At 42.3% G+C, this 21,749-nt stretch overlaps 24 non-coding genes across 24 annotated transcripts; 23 read left to right on the top strand and 1 right to left on the bottom strand.

The window, feature by feature from the left end:
• Nucleotides 1-295: 295 nt before the first annotated feature.
• TRNAK-UUU (transfer RNA lysine (anticodon UUU)) lies at nt 296-368 on the bottom strand. Its single transcript has one exon. It is a non-coding gene; the product is annotated as a tRNA-Lys (tRNA).
• A 136-nt stretch (nt 369-504) lies between these two features.
• On the top strand, nt 505-803 carry LOC149965001 (signal recognition particle RNA). Its single transcript, XR_016473609.1, has one exon.
• A 639-nt stretch (nt 804-1,442) lies between these two features.
• Nucleotides 1,443-1,741, top strand: LOC149965000 (signal recognition particle RNA). Its single transcript, XR_016473197.1, has one exon.
• A 640-nt stretch (nt 1,742-2,381) lies between these two features.
• On the top strand, nt 2,382-2,680 carry LOC149964999 (signal recognition particle RNA). Its single transcript, XR_016473964.1, has one exon.
• A 640-nt stretch (nt 2,681-3,320) lies between these two features.
• LOC149964998 (signal recognition particle RNA) lies at nt 3,321-3,619 on the top strand. The gene has a single exon (XR_016473822.1).
• Nucleotides 3,620-4,259: 640 nt separating this feature from the next.
• Nucleotides 4,260-4,558, top strand: LOC149964997 (signal recognition particle RNA). The gene has a single exon (XR_016473135.1).
• Nucleotides 4,559-5,198: 640 nt separating this feature from the next.
• On the top strand, nt 5,199-5,497 carry LOC149964996 (signal recognition particle RNA). The gene has a single exon (XR_016473132.1).
• A 640-nt stretch (nt 5,498-6,137) lies between these two features.
• On the top strand, nt 6,138-6,436 carry LOC149964995 (signal recognition particle RNA). The gene has a single exon (XR_016474113.1).
• A 640-nt stretch (nt 6,437-7,076) lies between these two features.
• Nucleotides 7,077-7,375, top strand: LOC149964994 (signal recognition particle RNA). Its single transcript, XR_016473130.1, has one exon.
• A 640-nt stretch (nt 7,376-8,015) lies between these two features.
• LOC149964993 (signal recognition particle RNA) lies at nt 8,016-8,314 on the top strand. Its single transcript, XR_016474500.1, has one exon.
• A 640-nt stretch (nt 8,315-8,954) lies between these two features.
• On the top strand, nt 8,955-9,253 carry LOC149964992 (signal recognition particle RNA). The gene has a single exon (XR_016474489.1).
• A 639-nt stretch (nt 9,254-9,892) lies between these two features.
• Nucleotides 9,893-10,191, top strand: LOC149964991 (signal recognition particle RNA). The gene has a single exon (XR_016473821.1).
• Nucleotides 10,192-10,831: 640 nt separating this feature from the next.
• On the top strand, nt 10,832-11,130 carry LOC149964990 (signal recognition particle RNA). The gene has a single exon (XR_016474478.1).
• A 639-nt stretch (nt 11,131-11,769) lies between these two features.
• On the top strand, nt 11,770-12,068 carry LOC149964989 (signal recognition particle RNA). Its single transcript, XR_016473819.1, has one exon.
• A 640-nt stretch (nt 12,069-12,708) lies between these two features.
• Nucleotides 12,709-13,007, top strand: LOC149964988 (signal recognition particle RNA). Its single transcript, XR_016473128.1, has one exon.
• A 640-nt stretch (nt 13,008-13,647) lies between these two features.
• On the top strand, nt 13,648-13,946 carry LOC149964987 (signal recognition particle RNA). The gene has a single exon (XR_016473127.1).
• Nucleotides 13,947-14,586: 640 nt separating this feature from the next.
• LOC149964986 (signal recognition particle RNA) lies at nt 14,587-14,885 on the top strand. Its single transcript, XR_016474152.1, has one exon.
• Nucleotides 14,886-15,524: 639 nt separating this feature from the next.
• LOC149964985 (signal recognition particle RNA) lies at nt 15,525-15,823 on the top strand. The gene has a single exon (XR_016473817.1).
• A 640-nt stretch (nt 15,824-16,463) lies between these two features.
• On the top strand, nt 16,464-16,762 carry LOC149964984 (signal recognition particle RNA). The gene has a single exon (XR_016473125.1).
• A 640-nt stretch (nt 16,763-17,402) lies between these two features.
• Nucleotides 17,403-17,701, top strand: LOC149964983 (signal recognition particle RNA). The gene has a single exon (XR_016473123.1).
• Nucleotides 17,702-18,341: 640 nt separating this feature from the next.
• Nucleotides 18,342-18,640, top strand: LOC149964982 (signal recognition particle RNA). The gene has a single exon (XR_016473122.1).
• Nucleotides 18,641-19,281: 641 nt separating this feature from the next.
• Nucleotides 19,282-19,580, top strand: LOC149964981 (signal recognition particle RNA). Its single transcript, XR_016473198.1, has one exon.
• Nucleotides 19,581-20,220: 640 nt separating this feature from the next.
• On the top strand, nt 20,221-20,519 carry LOC149964980 (signal recognition particle RNA). Its single transcript, XR_016472894.1, has one exon.
• A 640-nt stretch (nt 20,520-21,159) lies between these two features.
• LOC149964979 (signal recognition particle RNA) lies at nt 21,160-21,458 on the top strand. The gene has a single exon (XR_016474467.1).
• The last annotated feature ends 291 nt before the right edge of the window (nt 21,459-21,749 follow it).

The following is a 21,749-nucleotide window of genomic DNA, read 5'->3' as shown; positions in this document are numbered from 1 at the left end:
TGTCATCTCTATCAATGCGAGACGAACGTCGGTAAATAGTTTAATTTTTGGATTTCGAATTACATAACTTCCGTTTTTTTCAAGGTCACGAATAAATCCTTAATCAGATCGGCCGAACGTTTCTTAAGTTCAAATTAAAGGAACGACTTTCAAGCTGCGGCTCTACCCCGGACCGTTAAATGATTTGTTTAAGGTTCTCCAGACTAAGCAAATTGAGCGTTTCTCAAAGCGGAAAAGACGTTACATTGCCGTTAGTTATAAAACTGACAACGAATAAAAAATCGCTACATTTACCCGCCCGAACTGGGGCTCGAACCCAGGACCGTTAGGTTAAAAGCCTAACGCTCTACCGACTGAGCTATCCGGGCTCTGCCGTATTCTATCTTCATGAAAAATGTGGTAATGGACGGGACATTTATTCTCTCCAGTTAATATAACATTTTAACCATATTTCGTTAGGGACGTTCTAACGATTGAAAGGTCGCAACTCGAGAAGCGTCGTTGACTGGGAGGAGTGGCGTCCTCTTGTAATCCAGCGTCTTGGAAGTCGGAATTCGAGGATGGTGTGAGGGTGGAGACTCTGATGATCATCACGCTGTGGAGATTTAACGTCCGCACGAAGTTTACCGTCAATATGGTGCGCTCGGGGGAGCTCGAAGTGAACCAGGTTTCTTAACGAGGTACGTACCGGCTTAGGGCAGAAATGGAGCAAGCAAAAGTACCCGCGGAAAACCGTCGTAGGGTTGCGTTTAAGAGCAGGGTCTGATTATCAGACCACCCAAGAAAGTCAAACTCGATTCTTTTGGCTTTTGTTTAAACTAACATGAAAAAGAGTTGCTATGAAAAAGAAAAAAACGGGAATATTTTTTGAAAACAAAACTTTTTTTTAAAAATTCCATTATCGCCGACGATAAATAATGTTGGTGACAGTGACCAATTGTCATCTCTATCAATGCGAGACGAACGTCGGTAAATAGTTTAATTTTTGGATTTCGAATTACATAACTTCCGTTTTTTTCAAGGTCACGAATAAATCCTTAATCAGATCGGCCGAACGTTTCTTAAGTTCAAATTAAAGGAACGACTTTCAAGCTGCGGCTCTACCCCGGACCGTTAAATGATTTGTTTAAGGTTCTCCAGACTAAGCAAATTGAGCGTTTCTCAAAGCGGAAAAGACGTTACATTGCCGTTAGTTATAAAACTGACAACGAATAAAAAATCGCTACATTTACCCGCCCGAACTGGGGCTCGAACCCAGGACCGTTAGGTTAAAAGCCTGACGCTCCACCGACTGAGCTATCCGGGCTCTGCCGTATTCTATCTTCATGAAAAATGTGGTAATGGACGGGACATTTATTCTCTCCAGTTAATATAACATTTTAACCATATTTCGTTAGGGATGTTCTAATGATTGAAAGGTCGCAACTCGAGAAGCGTCGTTGACTGGGAGGAGTGGCGTCCTCTTGTAATCCAGCGTCTTGGAAGGCGGAATTCGAGGATGGTGTGAGGGTGGAGACTCTGATGATCATCACGCTGTGGAGATTTAACGTCCGCACTAAATTTACCGTCAATATGGTGCGCTCGGGGGAGCTCGAAGTGAACCAGGTTTCTTAACGAGGTACGTAGCGGCTTAGGGCAGAAATGCAGCAAGCAAAATTACCCGCGGAAAACCGTCGTAGGGTTGCGTTTAAGAGCAGGGTCTGATTATCAGACCACCCAAGAAAGTCAAACTCGATTCTTTTGGCTTTTGTTTAAACTAACATGAAAAAGAGTTGCTATGAAAAAGAAAAAAACGGGAATATTTTTTGAAAACAAAACTTTTTTTTAAAAATTCCATTATCGCCGACGATAAATAATGTTGGTGACAGTGACCAATTGTCATCTCTATCAATGCCAGACGAACGTCGGTAAAAAGTTTAATTTTTGGATTTCGAATTACATAACTTCCGTTTTCTTTCAAGGTCACGAATAAATCCTTAATCAGATCGGCCGAACGTTTCTTAAGTTCAAATTAAAGGAACGACTTTCAAGCTGCGGCTCTACCCCGGACCGTTAAATGATTTGTTTAAGGTTCTCCAGACTAAGCAAATTGAGCGTTTCTCAAAGCGGAAAAGACGTTACATTGCCGTTAGTTATAAAACTGACAACGAATAAAAAATCGCTACATTTACCCGCCCGAACTGGGGCTCGAACCCAGGACCGTTAGGTTAAAAGCCTAACGCTCCACCGACTGAGCTATCCGGGCTCTGCCGTATTCTATCTTCATGAAAAATGTGGTAATGGACGGGACATTTATTCTCTCCAGTTAATATAACATTTTAACCATATTTCGTTAGGGATGTTCTAACGATTGAAAGGTCGCAACTCGAGAAGCGTCGTTGACTGGGAGGAGTGGCGTCCTCTTGTAATCCAGCGTCTTGGAAGGCGGAATTCGAGGATGGTGTGAGGGTGGAGACTCTGATGATCATCACGCTGTGGAGATTTAACGTCCGCACGAAGTTTACCGTCAATATGGTGCGCTTGGGGGAGCTCGAAGTGAACCAGGTTTCTTAACGAGGTACGTAGCGGCTTAGGGCAGAAATGCAGCAAGCAAAATTACCCGCGGAAAACCGTCGTAGGGTTGCGTTAAAGAGCAGGGTCTGATTATCAGACCACCCAAGAAAGTCAAACTCGATTCTTTTGGCTTTTGTTTAAACTAACATGAAAAAGAGTTGCTATGAAAAAGAAAAAAACGGGAATATTTTTTGAAAACAAAACTTTTTTTTAAAAATTCCATTATCGCCGACGATAAATAATGTTGGTGACAGTGACCAATTGTCATCTCTATCAATGCGAGACGAACGTCGGTAAATAGTTTAATTTTTGGATTTCGAATTACATAACTTCCGTTTTCTTTCAAGGTCACGAATAAATCCTTAATCAGATCGGCCGAACGTTTCTTAAGTTCAAATTAAAGGAACGACTTTCAAGCTGCGGCTCTACCCCGGACCGTTAAATGATTTGTTTAAGGTTCTCCAGACTAAGCAAATTGAGCGTTTCTCAAAGCGGAAAAGACGTTACATTGCCGTTAGTTATAAAACTGACAACGAATAAAAAATCGCTACATTTACCCGCCCGAACTGGGGCTCGAACCCAGGACCGTTAGGTTAAAAGCCTGACGCTCCACCGACTGAGCTATCCGGGCTCTGCCGTATTCTATCTTCATGAAAAATGTGGTAATGGACGGGACATTTATTCTCTCCAGTTAATATAACATTTTAACCATATTTCGTTAGGGATGTTCTAACGATTGAAAGGTCGCAACTCGAGAAGCGTCGTTGACTGGGAGGAGTGGCGTCCTCTTGTAATCCAGCGTCTTGGAAGGCGGAATTCGAGGATGGTGTGAGGGTGGAGACTCTGATGATCATCACGCTGTGGAGATTTAACGTCCGCACGAAGTTTACCGTCAATATGGTGCGCTCGGGGGAGCTCGAAGTGAACCAGATTTCTTAACGAGGTACGTAGCGGCTTAGGGCAGAAATGCAGCAAGCAAAAGTACCCGCGGAAAACCGTCGTAGGGTTGCGTTGAAGAGCAGGGTCTGATTATCAGACCACCCAAGAAAGTCAAACTCGATTCTTTTGGCTTTTGTTTAAACTAACATGAAAAAGAGTTGCTATGAAAAAGAAAAAAACGGGAATATTTTTTGAAAACAAAACTTTTTTTAAAAAATTCCATTATCGCCGACGATAAATAATGTTGGTGACAGTGACCAATTGTCATCTCTATCAATGCCAGACGAACGTCGGTAAATAGTTTAATTTTTGGATTTCGAATTACATAACTTCCGTTTTCTTTCAAGGTCACGAATAAATCCTTAATCAGATCGGCCGAACGTTTCTTAAGTTCAAATTAAAGGAACGACTTTCAAGCTGCGGCTCTACCCCGGACCGTTAAATGATTTGTTTAAGGTTCTCCAGACTAAGCAAATTGAGCGTTTCTCAAAGCGGAAAAGACGTTACATTGCCGTTAGTTATAAAACTGACAACGAATAAAAAATCGCTACATTTACCCGCCCGAACTGGGGCTCGAACCCAGGACCGTTAGGTTAAAAGCCTAACGCTCCACCGACTGAGCTATCCGGGCTCTGCCGTATTCTATCTTCATGAAAAATGTGGTAATGGACGGGACATTTATTCTCTCCAGTTAATATAACATTTTAACCATATTTCGTTAGGGATGTTCTAACGATTGAAAGGTCGCAACTCGAGAAGCGTCGTTGACTGGGAGGAGTGGCGTCCTCTTGTAATCCAGCGTCTTGGAAGGCGGAATTTTAGGATGGTGTGAGGGTGGAGACTCTGATGATCATCACGCTGTGGAGATTTAACGTCCGCACGAAGTTTACCGTCAATATGGTGCGCTTGCGGGAGCTCGAAGTGAACCAGGTTTCTTAACGAGGTACGTAGCGGCTTAGGGCAGAAATGCAGCAAGCAAAATTACCCACGGAAAACCGTCGTAGGGTTGCGTTTAAGAGCAGGGTCTGATTATCAGACCACCCAAGAAAGTCAAACTCGATTCTTTTGGCTTTTGTTTAAACTAACATGAAAAAGAGTTGCTATGAAAAAGAAAAAAACGGGAATATTTTTTGAAAACAAAACTTTTTTTTAAAAATTCCATTATCGCCGACGATAAATAATGTTGGTGACAGTGACCAATTGTCATCTCTATCAATGCCAGACGAACGTCGGTAAATAGTTTAATTTTTGGATTTCGAATTACATAACTTCCGTTTTCTTTCAAGGTCACGAATAAATCCTTAATCAGATCGGCCGAACGTTTCTTAAGTTCAAATTAAAGGAACGACTTTCAAGCTGCGGCTCTACCCCGGACCGTTAAATGATTTGTTTAAGGTTCTCCAGACTAAGCAAATTGAGCGTTTCTCAAAGCGGAAAAGACGTTACATTGCCGTTAGTTATAAAACTGACAACGAATAAAAAATCGCTACATTTACCCGCCCGAACTGGGGCTCGAACCCAGGACCGTTAGGTTAAAAGCCTAACGCTCCACCGACTGAGCTATCCGGGCTCTGCCGTATTCTATCTTCATGAAAAATGTGGTAATGGACGGGACATTTATTCTCTCCAGTTAATATAACATTTTAACCATATTTCGTTAGGGATGTTCTAACGATTGAAAGGTCGCAACTCGAGAAGCGTCGTTGACTGGGAGGAGTGGCGTCCTCTTGTAATCCAGCGTCTTGGAAGGCGGAATTTTAGGATGGTGTGAGGGTGGAGACTCTGATGATCATCACGCTGTGGAGATTTAACGTCCGCACGAAGTTTACCGTCAATATGGTGCGCTTGCGGGAGCTCGAAGTGAACCAGGTTTCTTAACGAGGTACGTAGCGGCTTAGGGCAGAAATGCAGCAAGCAAAATTACCCACGGAAAACCGTCGTAGGGTTGCGTTTAAGAGCAGGGTCTGATTATCAGACCACCCAAGAAAGTCAAACTCGATTCTTTTGGCTTTTGTTTAAACTAACATGAAAAAGAGTTGCTATGAAAAAGAAAAAAACGGGAATATTTTTTGAAAACAAAACTTTTTTTTAAAAATTCCATTATCGCCGACGATAAATAATGTTGGTGACAGTGACCAATTGTCATCTCTATCAATGCCAGACGAACGTCGGTAAAAAGTTTAATTTTTGGATTTCGAATTACATAACTTCCGTTTTCTTTCAAGGTCACGAATAAATCCTTAATCAGATCGGCCGAACGTTTCTTAAGTTCAAATTAAAGGAACGACTTTCAAGCTGCGGCTCTACCCCGGACCGTTAAATGATTTGTTTAAGGTTCTCCAGACTAAGCAAATTGAGCGTTTCTCAAAGCGGAAAAGACGTTACATTGCCGTTAGTTATAAAACTGACAACGAATAAAAAATCGCTACATTTACCCGCCCGAACTGGGGCTCGAACCCAGGACCGTTAGGTTAAAAGCCTAACGCTCCACCGACTGAGCTATCCGGGCTCTGCCGTATTCTATCTTCATGAAAAATGTGGTAATGGACGGGACATTTATTCTCTCCAGTTAATATAACATTTTAACCATATTTCGTTAGGGATGTTCTAACGATTGAAAGGTCGCAACTCGAGAAGCGTCGTTGACTGGGAGGAGTGGCGTCCTCTTGTAATCCAGCGTCTTGGAAGGCGGAATTCGAGGATGGTGTGAGGGTGGAAACTCTGATGATCATCACGCTGTGGAGATTTAACGTCCGCACGAAGTTTACCGTCAATATGGTGCGCTTGGGGGAGCTCGAAGTGAACCAGGTTTCTTAACGAGGTACGTAGTGGCTTAGGGCAGAAATGCAGCAAGCAAAATTACCCGCGGAAAACCGTCGTAGGGTTGCGTTTAAGAGCAGGGTCTGATTATCAGACCACCCAAGAAAATCAAACTCGATTCTTTTGGCTTTTGTTTAAACTAACATGAAAAAGAGTTGCTATGAAAAAGAAAAAAACGGGAATATTTTTTGAAAACAAAACTTTTTTTTAAAAATTCCATTATCGCCGACGATAAATAATGTTGGTGACAGTGACCAATTGTCATCTCTATCAATGCCAGACGAACGTCGGTAAATAGTTTAATTTTTGGATTTCGAATTACATAACTTCCGTTTTCTTTCAAGGTCACGAATAAATCCTTAATCAGATCGGCCGAACGTTTCTTAAGTTCAAATTAAAGGAACGACTTTCAAGCTGCGGCTCTACCCCGGACCGTTAAATGATTTGTTTAAGGTTCTCCAGACTAAGCAAATTGAGCGTTTCTCAAAGCGGAAAAGACGTTACATTGCCGTTAGTTATAAAACTGACAACGAATAAAAAATCGCTACATTTACCCGCCCGAACTGGGGCTCGAACCAAGGACCGTTAGGTTAAAAGCCTAACGCTCCACCGACTGAGCTATCCGGGCTCTGCCGTATTCTATCTTCATGAAAAATGTGGTAATGGACGGGACATTTATTCTCTCCAGTTAATATAACATTTTAACCATATTTCGTTAGGGATGTTCTAACGATTGAAAGGTCGCAACTCGAGAAGCGTCGTTGACTGGGAGGAGTGGCGTCCTCTTGTAATCCAGCGTCTTGGAAGGCGGAATTTTAGGATGGTGTGAGGGTGGAGACTCTGATGATCATCACGCTGTGGAGATTTAACGTCCGCACGAAGTTTACCGTCAATATGGTGCGCTTGCGGGAGCTCGAAGTGAACCAGGTTTCTTAACGAGGTACGTAGCGGCTTAGGGCAGAAATGCAGCAAGCAAAATTACCCACGGAAAACCGTCGTAGGGTTGCGTTTAAGAGCAGGGTCTGATTATCAGACCACCCAAGAAAGTCAAACTCGATTCTTTTGGCTTTTGTTTAAACTAACATGAAAAAGAGTTGCTATGAAAAAGAAAAAAACGGGAATATTTTTTGAAAACAAAACTTTTTTTTAAAAATTCCATTATCGCCGACGATAAATAATGTTGGTGACAGTGACCAATTGTCATCTCTATCAATGCCAGACGAACGTCGGTAAATAGTTTAATTTTTGGATTTCGAATTACATAACTTCCGTTTTCTTTCAAGGTCACGAATAAATCCTTAATCAGATCGGCCGAACGTTTCTTAAGTTCAAATTAAAGGAACGACTTTCAAGCTGCGGCTCTACCCCGGACCGTTAAATGATTTGTTTAAGGTTCTCCAGACTAAGCAAATTGAGCGTTTCTCAAAGCGGAAAAGACGTTACATTGCCGTTAGTTATAAAACTGACAACGAATAAAAAATCGCTACATTTACCCGCCCGAACTGGGGCTCGAACCCAGGACCGTTAGGTTAAAAGCCTAACGCTCCACCGACTGAGCTATCCGGGCTCTGCCGTATTCTATCTTCATGAAAAATGTGGTAATGGACGGGACATTTATTCTCTCCAGTTAATATAACATTTTAACCATATTTCGTTAGGGATGTTCTAACGATTGAAAGGTCGCAACTCGAGAAGCGTCGTTGACTGGGAGGAGTGGCGTCCTCTTGTAATCCAGCGTCTTGGAAGGCGGAATTCGAGGATGGTGTGAGGGTGGAGACTCTGATGATCATCACGCTGTGGAGATTTAACGTCCGCACGAAGTTTACCGTCAATATGGTGCGCTTGGGGGAGCTCGAAGTGAACCAGGTTTCTTAACGAGGTACGTAGCGGCTTAGGGCAGAAATGCAGCAAGCAAAATTACCCGCGGAAAACCGTCGTAGGGTTGCGTTTAAGAGCAGGGTCTGATTATCAGACCACCCAAGAAAGTCAAACTCGATTCTTTTGGCTTTTGTTTAAACTAACACGAAAAAGAATTGCTATGTAAAAGAAAAAAACGGGAATATTTTTTGAAAACAAAACTTTTTTTTAAAAATTCCATTATCGCCGACGATAAATAATGTTGGTGACAGTGACCAATTGTCATCTCTATCAATGCGAGACGAACGTCGGTAAATAGTTTAATTTTTGGATTTCGAATTACATAACTTCCGTTTTCTTTCAAGGTCACGAATAAATCCTTAATCAGATCGGCCGAACGTTTCTTAAGTTCAAATTAAAGGAACGACTTTCAAGCTGCGGCTCTACCCCGGACCGTTAAATGATTTGTTTAAGGTTCTCCAGACTAAGCAAATTGAGCGTTTCTCAAAGCGGAAAAGACGTTACATTGCCGTTAGTTATAAAACTGACAACGAATAAAAAATCGCTACATTTACCCGCCCGAACTGGGGCTCGAACCCAGGACCGTTAGGTTAAAAGCCTGACGCTCCACCGACTGAGCTATCCGGGCTCTGCCGTATTCTATCTTCATGAAAAATGTGGTAATGGACGGGACATTTATTCTCTCCAGTTAATATAACATTTTAACCATATTTCGTTAGGGATGTTCTAACGATTGAAAGGTCGCAACTCGAGAAGCGTCGTTGACTGGGAGGAGTGGCGTCCTCTTGTAATCCAGCGTCTTGGAAGGCGGAATTCGAGGATGGTGTGAGGGTGGAGACTCTGATGATCATCACGCTGTGGAGATTTAACGTCCGCACGAAGTTTACCGTCAATATGGTGCGCTTGGGGGAGCTCGAAGTGAACCAGGTTTCTTAACGAGGTACGTAGCGGCTTAGGGCAGAAATGCAGCAAGCAAAATTACCCGCGGAAAACCGTCGTAGGGTTGCGTTTAAGAGCAGGGTCTGATTATCAGACCACCCAAGAAAGTCAAACTCGATTCTTTTGGCTTTTGTTTAAACTAACATGAAAAAGAGTTGCTATGAAAAAGAAAAAAACGGGAATATTTTTTGAAAACAAAACTTTTTTTAAAAAATTCCATTATCGCCGACGATAAATAATGTTGGTGACAGTGACCAATTGTCATCTCTATCAATGCGAGACGAACGTCGGTAAATAGTTTAATTTTTGGATTTCGAATTACATAACTTCCGTTTTTTTCAAGGTCACGAATAAATCCTTAATCAGATCGGCCGAACGTTTCTTAAGTTCAAATTAAAGGAACGACTTTCAAGCTGCGGCTCTACCCCGGACCGTTAAATGATTTGTTTAAGGTTCTCCAGACTAAGCAAATTGAGCGTTTCTCAAAGCGGAAAAGACGTTACATTGCCGTTAGTTATAAAACTGACAACGAATAAAAAATCGCTACATTTACCCGCCCGAACTGGGGCTCGAACCCAGGACCGTTAGTTTAAAAGCCTAACGCTCTACCGACTGAGCTATCCGGGCTCTGCCGTATTCTATCTTCATGAAAAATGTGGTAATGGACGGGACATTTATTCTCTCCAGTTAATATAACATTTTAACCATATTTCGTTAGGGACGTTCTAACGATTGAAAGGTCGCAACTCGAGAAGCGTCGTTGACTGGGAGGAGTGGCGTCCTCTTGTAATCCAGCGTCTTGGAAGGCGGAATTCGAGGATGGTGTGAGGGTGGAGACTCTGATGATCATCACGCTGTGGAGATTTAACGTCCGCACGAAGTTTACCGTCAATATGGTGCGCTCGGGGGAGCTCGAAGTGAACCAGATTTCTTAACGAGGTACGTAGCGGCTTAGGGCAGAAATGCAGCAAGCAAAAGTACCCGCGGAAAACCGTCGTAGGGTTGCGTTGAAGAGCAGGGTCTGATTATCAGACCACCCAAGAAAGTCAAACTCGATTCTTTTGGCTTTTGTTTAAACTAACATGAAAAAGAGTTGCTATGAAAAAGAAAAAAACGGGAATATTTTTTGAAAACAAAACTTTTTTTAAAAAATTCCATTATCGCCGACGATAAATAATGTTGGTGACAGTGACCAATTGTCATCTCTATCAATGCCAGACGAACGTCGGTAAATAGTTTAATTTTTGGATTTCGAATTACATAACTTCCGTTTTCTTTCAAGGTCACGAATAAATCCTTAATCAGATCGGCCGAACGTTTCTTAAGTTCAAATTAAAGGAACGACTTTCAAGCTGCGGCTCTACCCCGGACCGTTAAATGATTTGTTTAAGGTTCTCCAGACTAAGCAAATTGAGCGTTTCTCAAAGCGGAAAAGACGTTACATTGCCGTTAGTTATAAAACTGACAACGAATAAAAAATCGCTACATTTACCCGCCCGAACTGGGGCTCGAACCCAGGACCGTTAGGTTAAAAGCCTGACGCTCCACCGACTGAGCTATCCGGGCTCTGCCGTATTCTATCTTCATGAAAAATGTGGTAATGGACGGGACATTTATTCTCTCCAGTTAATATAACATTTTAACCATATTTCGTTAGGGATGTTCTAACGATTGAAAGGTCGCAACTCGAGAAGCGTCGTTGACTGGGAGGAGTGGCGTCCTCTTGTAATCCAGCGTCTTGGAAGGCGGAATTCGAGGATGGTGTGAGGGTGGAGACTCTGATGATCATCACGCTGTGGAGATTTAACGTCCGCACGAAGTTTACCGTCAATATGGTGCGCTTGGGGGAGCTCGAAGTGAACCAGGTTTCTTAACGAGGTACGTAGCGGCTTAGGGCAGAAATGCAGCAAGCAAAATTACCCGCGGAAAACCGTCGTAGGGTTGCGTTTAAGAGCAGGGTCTGATTATCAGACCACCCAAGAAAGTCAAACTCGATTCTTTTGGCTTTTGTTTAAACTAACATGAAAAAGAGTTGCTATGAAAAAGAAAAAAACGGGAATATTTTTTGAAAACAAAACTTTTTTTAAAAAATTCCATTATCGCCGACGATAAATAATGTTGGTGACAGTGACCAATTGTCATCTCTATCAATGCGAGACGAACGTCGGTAAATAGTTTAATTTTTGGATTTCGAATTACATAACTTCCGTTTTTTTCAAGGTCACGAATAAATCCTTAATCAGATCGGCCGAACGTTTCTTAAGTTCAAATTAAAGGAACGACTTTCAAGCTGCGGCTCTACCCCGGACCGTTAAATGATTTGTTTAAGGTTCTCCAGACTAAGCAAATTGAGCGTTTCTCAAAGCGGAAAAGACGTTACATTGCCGTTAGTTATAAAACTGACAACGAATAAAAAATCGCTACATTTACCCGCCCGAACTGGGGCTCGAACCCAGGACCGTTAGTTTAAAAGCCTAACGCTCTACCGACTGAGCTATCCGGGCTCTGCCGTATTCTATCTTCATGAAAAATGTGGTAATGGACGGGACATTTATTCTCTCCAGTTAATATAACATTTTAACCATATTTCGTTAGGGACGTTCTAACGATTGAAAGGTCGCAACTCGAGAAGCGTCGTTGACTGGGAGGAGTGGCGTCCTCTTGTAATCCAGCGTCTTGGAAGGCGGAATTCGAGGATGGTGTGAGGGTGGAGACTCTGATGATCATCACGCTGTGGAGATTTAACGTCCGCACGAAGTTTACCGTCAATATGGTGCGCTCGGGGGAGCTCGAAGTGAACCAGATTTCTTAACGAGGTACGTAGCGGCTTAGGGCAGAAATGCAGCAAGCAAAAGTACCCGCGGAAAACCGTCGTAGGGTTGCGTTGAAGAGCAGGGTCTGATTATCAGACCACCCAAGAAAGTCAAACTCGATTCTTTTGGCTTTTGTTTAAACTAACATGAAAAAGAGTTGCTATGAAAAAGAAAAAAACGGGAATATTTTTTGAAAACAAAACTTTTTTTAAAAAATTCCATTATCGCCGACGATAAATAATGTTGGTGACAGTGACCAATTGTCATCTCTATCAATGCCAGACGAACGTCGGTAAATAGTTTAATTTTTGGATTTCGAATTACATAACTTCCGTTTTCTTTCAAGGTCACGAATAAATCCTTAATCAGATCGGCCGAACGTTTCTTAAGTTCAAATTAAAGGAACGACTTTCAAGCTGCGGCTCTACCCCGGACCGTTAAATGATTTGTTTAAGGTTCTCCAGACTAAGCAAATTGAGCGTTTCTCAAAGCGGAAAAGACGTTACATTGCCGTTAGTTATAAAACTGACAACGAATAAAAAATCGCTACATTTACCCGCCCGAACTGGGGCTCGAACCCAGGACCGTTAGGTTAAAAGCCTAACGCTCCACCGACTGAGCTATCCGGGCTCTGCCGTATTCTATCTTCATGAAAAATGTGGTAATGGACGGGACATTTATTCTCTCCAGTTAATATAACATTTTAACCATATTTCGTTAGGGATGTTCTAACGATTGAAAGGTCGCAACTCGAGAAGCGTCGTTGACTGGGAGGAGTGGCGTCCTCTTGTAATCCAGCGTCTTGGAAGGCGGAATTTTAGGATGGTGTGAGGGTGGAGACTCTGATGATCATCACGCTGTGGAGATTTAACGTCCGCACGAAGTTTACCGTCAATATGGTGCGCTTGCGGGAGCTCGAAGTGAACCAGGTTTCTTAACGAGGTACGTAGCGGCTTAGGGCAGAAATGCAGCAAGCAAAATTACCCACGGAAAACCGTCGTAGGGTTGCGTTTAAGAGCAGGGTCTGATTATCAGACCACCCAAGAAAGTCAAACTCGATTCTTTTGGCTTTTGTTTAAACTAACATGAAAAAGAGTTGCTATGAAAAAGAAAAAAACGGGAATATTTTTTGAAAACAAAACTTTTTTTTAAAAATTCCATTATCGCCGACGATAAATAATGTTGGTGACAGTGACCAATTGTCATCTCTATCAATGCCAGACGAACGTCGGTAAATAGTTTAATTTTTGGATTTCGAATTACATAACTTCCGTTTTCTTTCAAGGTCACGAATAAATCCTTAATCAGATCGGCCGAACGTTTCTTAAGTTCAAATTAAAGGAACGACTTTCAAGCTGCGGCTCTACCCCGGACCGTTAAATGATTTGTTTAAGGTTCTCCAGACTAAGCAAATTGAGCGTTTCTCAAAGCGGAAAAGACGTTACATTGCCGTTAGTTATAAAACTGACAACGAATAAAAAATCGCTACATTTACCCGCCCGAACTGGGGCTCGAACCCAGGACCGTTAGGTTAAAAGCCTAACGCTCCACCGACTGAGCTATCCGGGCTCTGCCGTATTCTATCTTCATGAAAAATGTGGTAATGGACGGGACATTTATTCTCTCCAGTTAATATAACATTTTAACCATATTTCGTTAGGGATGTTCTAACGATTGAAAGGTCGCAACTCGAGAAGCGTCGTTGACTGGGAGGAGTGGCGTCCTCTTGTAATCCAGCGTCTTGGAAGGCGGAATTTTAGGATGGTGTGAGGGTGGAGACTCTGATGATCATCACGCTGTGGAGATTTAACGTCCGCACGAAGTTTACCGTCAATATGGTGCGCTTGCGGGAGCTCGAAGTGAACCAGGTTTCTTAACGAGGTACGTAGCGGCTTAGGGCAGAAATGCAGCAAGCAAAATTACCCACGGAAAACCGTCGTAGGGTTGCGTTTAAGAGCAGGGTCTGATTATCAGACCACCCAAGAAAGTCAAACTCGATTCTTTTGGCTTTTGTTTAAACTAACATGAAAAAGAGTTGCTATGAAAAAGAAAAAAACGGGAATATTTTTTGAAAACAAAACTTTTTTTTAAAAATTCCATTATCGCCGACGATAAATAATGTTGGTGACAGTGACCAATTGTCATCTCTATCAATGCCAGACGAACGTCGGTAAAAAGTTTAATTTTTGGATTTCGAATTACATAACTTCCGTTTTCTTTCAAGGTCACGAATAAATCCTTAATCAGATCGGCCGAACGTTTCTTAAGTTCAAATTAAAGGAACGACTTTCAAGCTGCGGCTCTACCCCGGACCGTTAAATGATTTGTTTAAGGTTCTCCAGACTAAGCAAATTGAGCGTTTCTCAAAGCGGAAAAGACGTTACATTGCCGTTAGTTATAAAACTGACAACGAATAAAAAATCGCTACATTTACCCGCCCGAACTGGGGCTCGAACCCAGGACCGTTAGGTTAAAAGCCTAACGCTCCACCGACTGAGCTATCCGGGCTCTGCCGTATTCTATCTTCATGAAAAATGTGGTAATGGACGGGACATTTATTCTCTCCAGTTAATATAACATTTTAACCATATTTCGTTAGGGATGTTCTAACGATTGAAAGGTCGCAACTCGAGAAGCGTCGTTGACTGGGAGGAGTGGCGTCCTCTTGTAATCCAGCGTCTTGGAAGGCGGAATTCGAGGATGGTGTGAGGGTGGAAACTCTGATGATCATCACGCTGTGGAGATTTAACGTCCGCACGAAGTTTACCGTCAATATGGTGCGCTTGGGGGAGCTCGAAGTGAACCAGGTTTCTTAACGAGGTACGTAGTGGCTTAGGGCAGAAATGCAGCAAGCAAAATTACCCGCGGAAAACCGTCGTAGGGTTGCGTTTAAGAGCAGGGTCTGATTATCAGACCACCCAAGAAAGTCAAACTCGATTCTTTTGGCTTTTGTTTAAACTAACATGAAAAAGAGTTGCTATGAAAAAGAAAAAAACGGGAATATTTTTTGAAAACAAAACTTTTTTTTAAAAATTCCATTATCGCCGACGATAAATAATGTTGGTGACAGTGACCAATTGTCATCTCTATCAATGCGAGACGAACGTCGGTAAATAGTTTAATTTTTGGATTTCGAATTACATAACTTCCGTTTTTTTCAAGGTCACGAATAAATCCTTAATCAGATCGGCCGAACGTTTCTTAAGTTCAAATTAAAGGAACGACTTTCAAGCTGCGGCTCTACCCCGGACCGTTAAATGATTTGTTTAAGGTTCTCCAGACTAAGCAAATTGAGCGTTTCTCAAAGCGGAAAAGACGTTACATTGCCGTTAGTTATAAAACTGACAACGAATAAAAAATCGCTACATTTACCCGCCCGAACTGGGGCTCGAACCCAGGACCGTTAGTTTAAAAGCCTAACGCTCTACCGACTGAGCTATCCGGGCTCTGCCGTATTCTATCTTCATGAAAAATGTGGTAATGGACGGGACATTTATTCTCTCCAGTTAATATAACATTTTAACCATATTTCGTTAGGGACGTTCTAACGATTGAAAGGTCGCAACTCGAGAAGCGTCGTTGACTGGGAGGAGTGGCGTCCTCTTGTAATCCAGCGTCTTGGAAGGCGGAATTCGAGGATGGTGTGAGGGTGGAGACTCTGATGATCATCACGCTGTGGAGATTTAACGTCCGCACGAAGTTTACCGTCAATATGGTGCGCTCGGGGGAGCTCGAAGTGAACCAGATTTCTTAACGAGGTACGTAGCGGCTTAGGGCAGAAATGCAGCAAGCAAAAGTACCCGCGGAAAACCGTCGTAGGGTTGCGTTGAAGAGCAGGGTCTGATTATCAGACCACCCAAGAAAGTCAAACTCGATTCTTTTGGCTTTTGTTTAAACTAACATGAAAAAGAGTTGCTATGAAAAAGAAAAAAACGGGAATATTTTTTGAAAACAAAACTTTTTTTAAAAAATTCCATTATCGCCGACGATAAATAATGTTGGTGACAGTGACCAATTGTCATCTCTATCAATGCCAGACGAACGTCGGTAAATAGTTTAATTTTTGGATTTCGAATTACATAACTTCCGTTTTCTTTCAAGGTCACGAATAAATCCTTAATCAGATCGGCCGAACGTTTCTTAAGTTCAAATTAAAGGAACGACTTTCAAGCTGCGGCTCTACCCCGGACCGTTAAATGATTTGTTTAAGGTTCTCCAGACTAAGCAAATTGAGCGTTTCTCAAAGCGGAAAAGACGTTACATTGCCGTTAGTTATAAAACTGACAACGAATAAAAAATCGCTACTTTTACCCGCCCGAACTGGGGCTCGAACCCAGGACCGTTAGGTTAAAAGCCTAACGCTCCACCGACTGAGCTATCCGGGCTCTGCCGTATTCTATCTTCATGAAAAATGTGGTAATGGACGGGACATTTATTCTCTCCAGTTAATATAACATTTTAACCATATTTCGTTAGGGACGTTCTAACGATTGAAAGGTCGCAACTCGAGAAGCGTCGTTGACTGGGAGGAGTGGCGTCCTCTTGTAATCCAGCGTCTTGGAAGGCGGAATTTTAGGATGGTGTGAGGGTGGAGACTCTGATGATCATCACGCTGTGGAGATTTAACGTCCGCACGAAGTTTACCGTCAATATGGTGCGCTTGCGGGAGCTCGAAGTGAACCAGGTTTCTTAACGAGGTACGTAGCGGCTTAGGGCAGAAATGCAGCAAGCAAAATTACCCACGGAAAACCGTCGTAGGGTTGCGTTTAAGAGCAGGGTCTGATTATCAGACCACCCAAGAAAGTCAAACTCGATTCTTTTGGCTTTTGTTTAAACTAACATGAAAAAGAGTTGCTATGAAAAAGAAAAAAACGGGAATATTTTTTGAAAACAAAACTTTTTTTTAAAAATTCCATTATCGCCGACGATAAATAATGTTGGTGACAGTGACCAATTGTCATCTCTATCAATGCCAGACGAACGTCGGTAAATAGTTTAATTTTTGGATTTCGAATTACATAACTTCCGTTTTCTTTCAAGGTCACGAATAAATCCTTAATCAGATCGGCCGAACGTTTCTTAAGTTCAAATTAAAGGAACGACTTTCAAGCTGCGGCTCTACCCCGGACCGTTAAATGATTTGTTTAAGGTTCTCCAGACTAAGCAAATTGAGCGTTTCTCAAAGCGGAAAAGACGTTACATTGCCGTTAGTTATAAAACTGACAACGAATAAAAAATCGCTACATTTACCCGCCCGAACTGGGGCTCGAACCCAGGACCGTTAGGTTAAAAGCCTAACGCTCCACCGACTGAGCTATCCGGGCTCTGCCGTATTCTATCTTCATGAAAAATGTGGTAATGGACGGGACATTTATTCTCTCCAGTTAATATAACATTTTAACCATATTTCGTTAGGGATGTTCTAACGATTGAAAGGTCGCAACTCGAGAAGCGTCGTTGACTGGGAGGAGTGGCGTCCTCTTGTAATCCAGCGTCTTGGAAGGCGGAATTTTAGGATGGTGTGAGGGTGGAGACTCTGATGATCATCACGCTGTGGAGATTTAACGTCCGCACGAAGTTTACCGTCAATATGGTGCGCTTGCGGGAGCTCGAAGTGAACCAGGTTTCTTAACGAGGTACGTAGCGGCTTAGGGCAGAAATGCAGCAAGCAAAATTACCCACGGAAAACCGTCGTAGGGTTGCGTTTAAGAGCAGGGTCTGATTATCAGACCACCCAAGAAAGTCAAACTCGATTCTTTTGGCTTTTGTTTAAACTAACATGAAAAAGAGTTGCTATGAAAAAGAAAAAAACGGGAATATTTTTTGAAAACAAAACTTTTTTTTAAAAATTCCATTATCGCCGACGATAAATAATGTTGGTGACAGTGACCAATTGTCATCTCTATCAATGCCAGACGAACGTCGGTAAATAGTTTAATTTTTGGATTTCGAATTACATAACTTCCGTTTTCTTTCAAGGTCACGAATAAATCCTTAATCAGATCGGCCGAACGTTTCTTAAGTTCAAATTAAAGGAACGACTTTCAAGCTGCGGCTCTACCCCGGACCGTTAAATGATTTGTTTAAGGTTCTCCAGACTAAGCAAATTGAGCGTTTCTCAAAGCGGAAAAGACGTTACATTGCCGTTAGTTATAAAACTGACAACGAATAAAAAATCGCTACATTTACCCGCCCGAACTGGGGCTCGAACCCAGGACCGTTAGGTTAAAAGCCTAACGCTCCACCGACTGAGCTATCCGGGCTCTGCCGTATTCTATCTTCATGAAAAATGTGGTAATGGACGGGACATTTATTCTCTCCAGTTAATATAACATTTTAACCATATTTCGTTAGGGATGTTCTAACGATTGAAAGGTCGCAACTCGAGAAGCGTCGTTGACTGGGAGGAGTGGCGTCCTCTTGTAATCCAGCGTCTTGGAAGGCGGAATTTTAGGATGGTGTGAGGGTGGAGACTCTGATGATCATCACGCTGTGGAGATTTAACGTCCGCACGAAGTTTACCGTCAATATGGTGCGCTTGCGGGAGCTCGAAGTGAACCAGGTTTCTTAACGAGGTACGTAGCGGCTTAGGGCAGAAATGCAGCAAGCAAAATTACCCACGGAAAACCGTCGTAGGGTTGCGTTTAAGAGCAGGGTCTGATTATCAGACCACCCAAGAAAGTCAAACTCGATTCTTTTGGCTTTTGTTTAAACTAACATGAAAAAGAGTTGCTATGAAAAAGAAAAAAACGGGAATATTTTTTGAAAACAAATTTTTTTTTTTAAAAATTCCATTATCGCCGACGATAAATAATGTTGGTGACAGTGACCAATTGTCATCTCTATCAATGCCAGACGAACGTCGGTAAAAAGTTTAATTTTTGGATTTCGAATTACATAACTTCCGTTTTCTTTCAAGGTCACGAATAAATCCTTAATCAGATCGGCCGAACGTTTCTTAAGTTCAAATTAAAGGAACGACTTTCAAGCTGCGGCTCTACCCCGGACCGTTAAATGATTTGTTTAAGGTTCTCCAGACTAAGCAAATTGAGCGTTTCTCAAAGCGGAAAAGACGTTACATTGTCGTTAGTTATAAAACTGACAACGAATAAAAAATCGCTACATTTACCCGCCCGAACTGGGGCTCGAACCCAGGACCGTTAGGTTAAAAGCCTAACGCTCCACCGACTGAGCTATCCGGGCTCTACCGTATTCTATCTTCATGAAAAATGTGGTAATGGACGGGACATTTATTCTCTCCAGTTAATATAACATTTTAACCATATTTCGTTAGGGATGTTCTAACGATTGAAAGGTCGCAACTCGAGAAGCGTCGTTGACTGCGAGGAGTGGCGTCCTCTTGTAATCCAGCGTCTTGGAAGGCGGAATTTTAGGATGGTGTGAGGGTGGAGACTCTGATGATCATCACGCTGTGGAGATTTAACGTCCGCACGAAGTTTACCGTCAATATGGTGCGCTTGCGGGAGCTCGAAGTGAACCAGGTTTCTTAACGAGGTACGTAGCGGCTTAGGGCAGAAATGCAGCAAGCAAAATTACCCACGGAAAACCGTCGTAGGGTTGCGTTTAAGAGCAGGGTCTGATTATCAGACCACCCAAGAAAGTCAAACTCGATTCTTTTGGCTTTTGTTTAAACTAACATGAAAAAGAGTTGCTATGAAAAAGAAAAAAACGGGAATATTTTTTGAAAACAAAACTTTTTTTTAAAAATTCCATTATCGCCGACGATAAATAATGTTGGTGACAGTGACCAATTGTCATCTCTATCAATGCCAGACGAACGTCGGTAAATAGTTTAATTTTTGGATTTCGAATTACATAACTTCCGTTTTCTTTCAAGGTCACGAATAAATCCTTAATCAGATCGGCCGAACGTTTCTTAAGTTCAAATTAAAGGAACGACTTTCAAGCTGCGGCTCTACCCCGGACCGTTAAATGATTTGTTTAAGGTTCTCCAGACTAAGAAAATTGAGCGTTTCTCAAAGCGGAAAAGACGTTACATTGCCGTTAGTTATAAAACTGACAACGAATAAAAAATCGCTACATTTACCCGCCCGAACTGGGGCTCGAACCCAGGACCGTTAGGTTAAAAGCCTAACGCTCCACCGACTGAGCTATCCGGGCTCTGCCGTAGTCTATCTTCATGAAAAATGTGGTAATGGACGGGACATTTATTATTTCCAGTTAATATAACATTTTAACCATATTTCGTTAGGGATGATCTAACGATTGAAAGGTCGCAACTCGAGAAGCGTCGTTGACTGGGAGGAGTGGCGTCCTCTTGTAATCCAGCGTCTTGGAAGGCGGAATTCGAGGATGGTGTGAGGGTGGAGACTCTGATGATCATCACGCTGTGGAGATTTAACGTCCGCACGAAGTTTACCGTCAATATGGTGCGCTTGGGGGAGCTTGAAGTGAACCAGGTTTCTTAACGAGGTACGTAGCGGCTTAGGGCAGAAATGCAGCAAGCAAAATTACCCGCGGAAAACCGTCGTAGGGTTGCGTTTAAGAGCAGGGTCTGATTATCAGACCACCCAAGAAAGTCAAACTCGATTCTTTTGGCTTTTGTTTAAACTAACATGAAAAAGAGTTGCTATGAAAAAGAAAAAAACGGGAATATTTTTTGAAAACAAAACTTTTTTTAAAAAATTCCATTATCGCCGACGATAAATAATGTTGGTGACAGTGACCAATTGTCATCTCTATCAATGCCAGACGAACGTCGGTAAATAGTTTAATTTTTGGATTTCGAATTACATAACTTCCGTTTTTTTTCAAGGTCACGAATAAATCCTTAATCAGATCGGCCGAACGTTTCTTAAGTTCAAATTAAAGGAACGACTTTCAAGCTGCGGCTCTACCCCGGACCGTTAAATGATTTGTTTACGGTTCTCCAGACTAAGCAAATTGAGCGTTTCTCAAAGCGGAAAAGACGTTACATTGACGTTAGTTATAAAACTGACAACGAATAAAAAATCGCTACATTTACCCGCCCGAACTGGGGCTCGAACCCAGGACCGTTAGGTTAAAAGCCTAACGCTCCACCGACTGAGCTATCCGGGCTCTGCCGTATTCTATCTTCATGAAAAATGTGGTAATGGACGGGACATTTATTCTCTCCAGTTAATATAACATTTTAACCATATTTCGTTAGGGATGTTCTAACGATTGAAAGGTCGCAACTCGAGAAGCGTCGTTGACTGGGAGGAGTGGCGTCCTCTTGTAATCCAGCGTCTTGGAAGGCGGAATTCGAGGATGGTGTGAGGGTGGAGACTCTGATGATCATCACGCTGTGGAGATTTAACGTCCGCACGAAGTTTACCGTCAATATGGTGCGCTTGGGGGAGCTCGAAGTGAACCAGGTTTCTTAACGAGGTACGTAGCGGCTTAGGGCAGAAATGCAGCAAGCAAAATTACCCGCGGAAAACCGTCGTAGGGTTGCGTTTAAGAGCAGGGTCTGATTATCAGACCACCCAAGAAAGTCAAACTCGATTCTTTTGGCTTTTGTTTAAACTAACATGAAAAAGAGTTGCTATGAAAAAGAAAAAAACGGGAATATTTTTTGAAAACAAAACTTTTTTTAAAAATTCCATTATCGCCGACGATAAATAATGTTGGTGACAGTGACCAATTGTCATCTCTATCAATGCCAGACGAACGTCGGTAAATAGTTTAATTTTTGGATTTCGAATTACATAACTTCCGTTTTCTTTCAAGGTCACGAATAAATCCTTAATCAGATCGGCCGAACGTTTCTTAAGTTCAAATTAAAGGAACGACTTTCAAGCT

The sequence above is a fragment of the Leiobunum rupestre genome, chromosome 1, assembly GCF_980474605.1.
Source record: "Leiobunum rupestre chromosome 1, qqLeiRupe1.1.hap1, whole genome shotgun sequence".
Lineage (NCBI taxonomy): Eukaryota > Metazoa > Arthropoda > Arachnida > Opiliones > Sclerosomatidae > Leiobunum > Leiobunum rupestre.
Note: the sequence above shows the minus strand (reverse complement) of the source record. Positions and strands in the feature narration are given on the sequence as shown.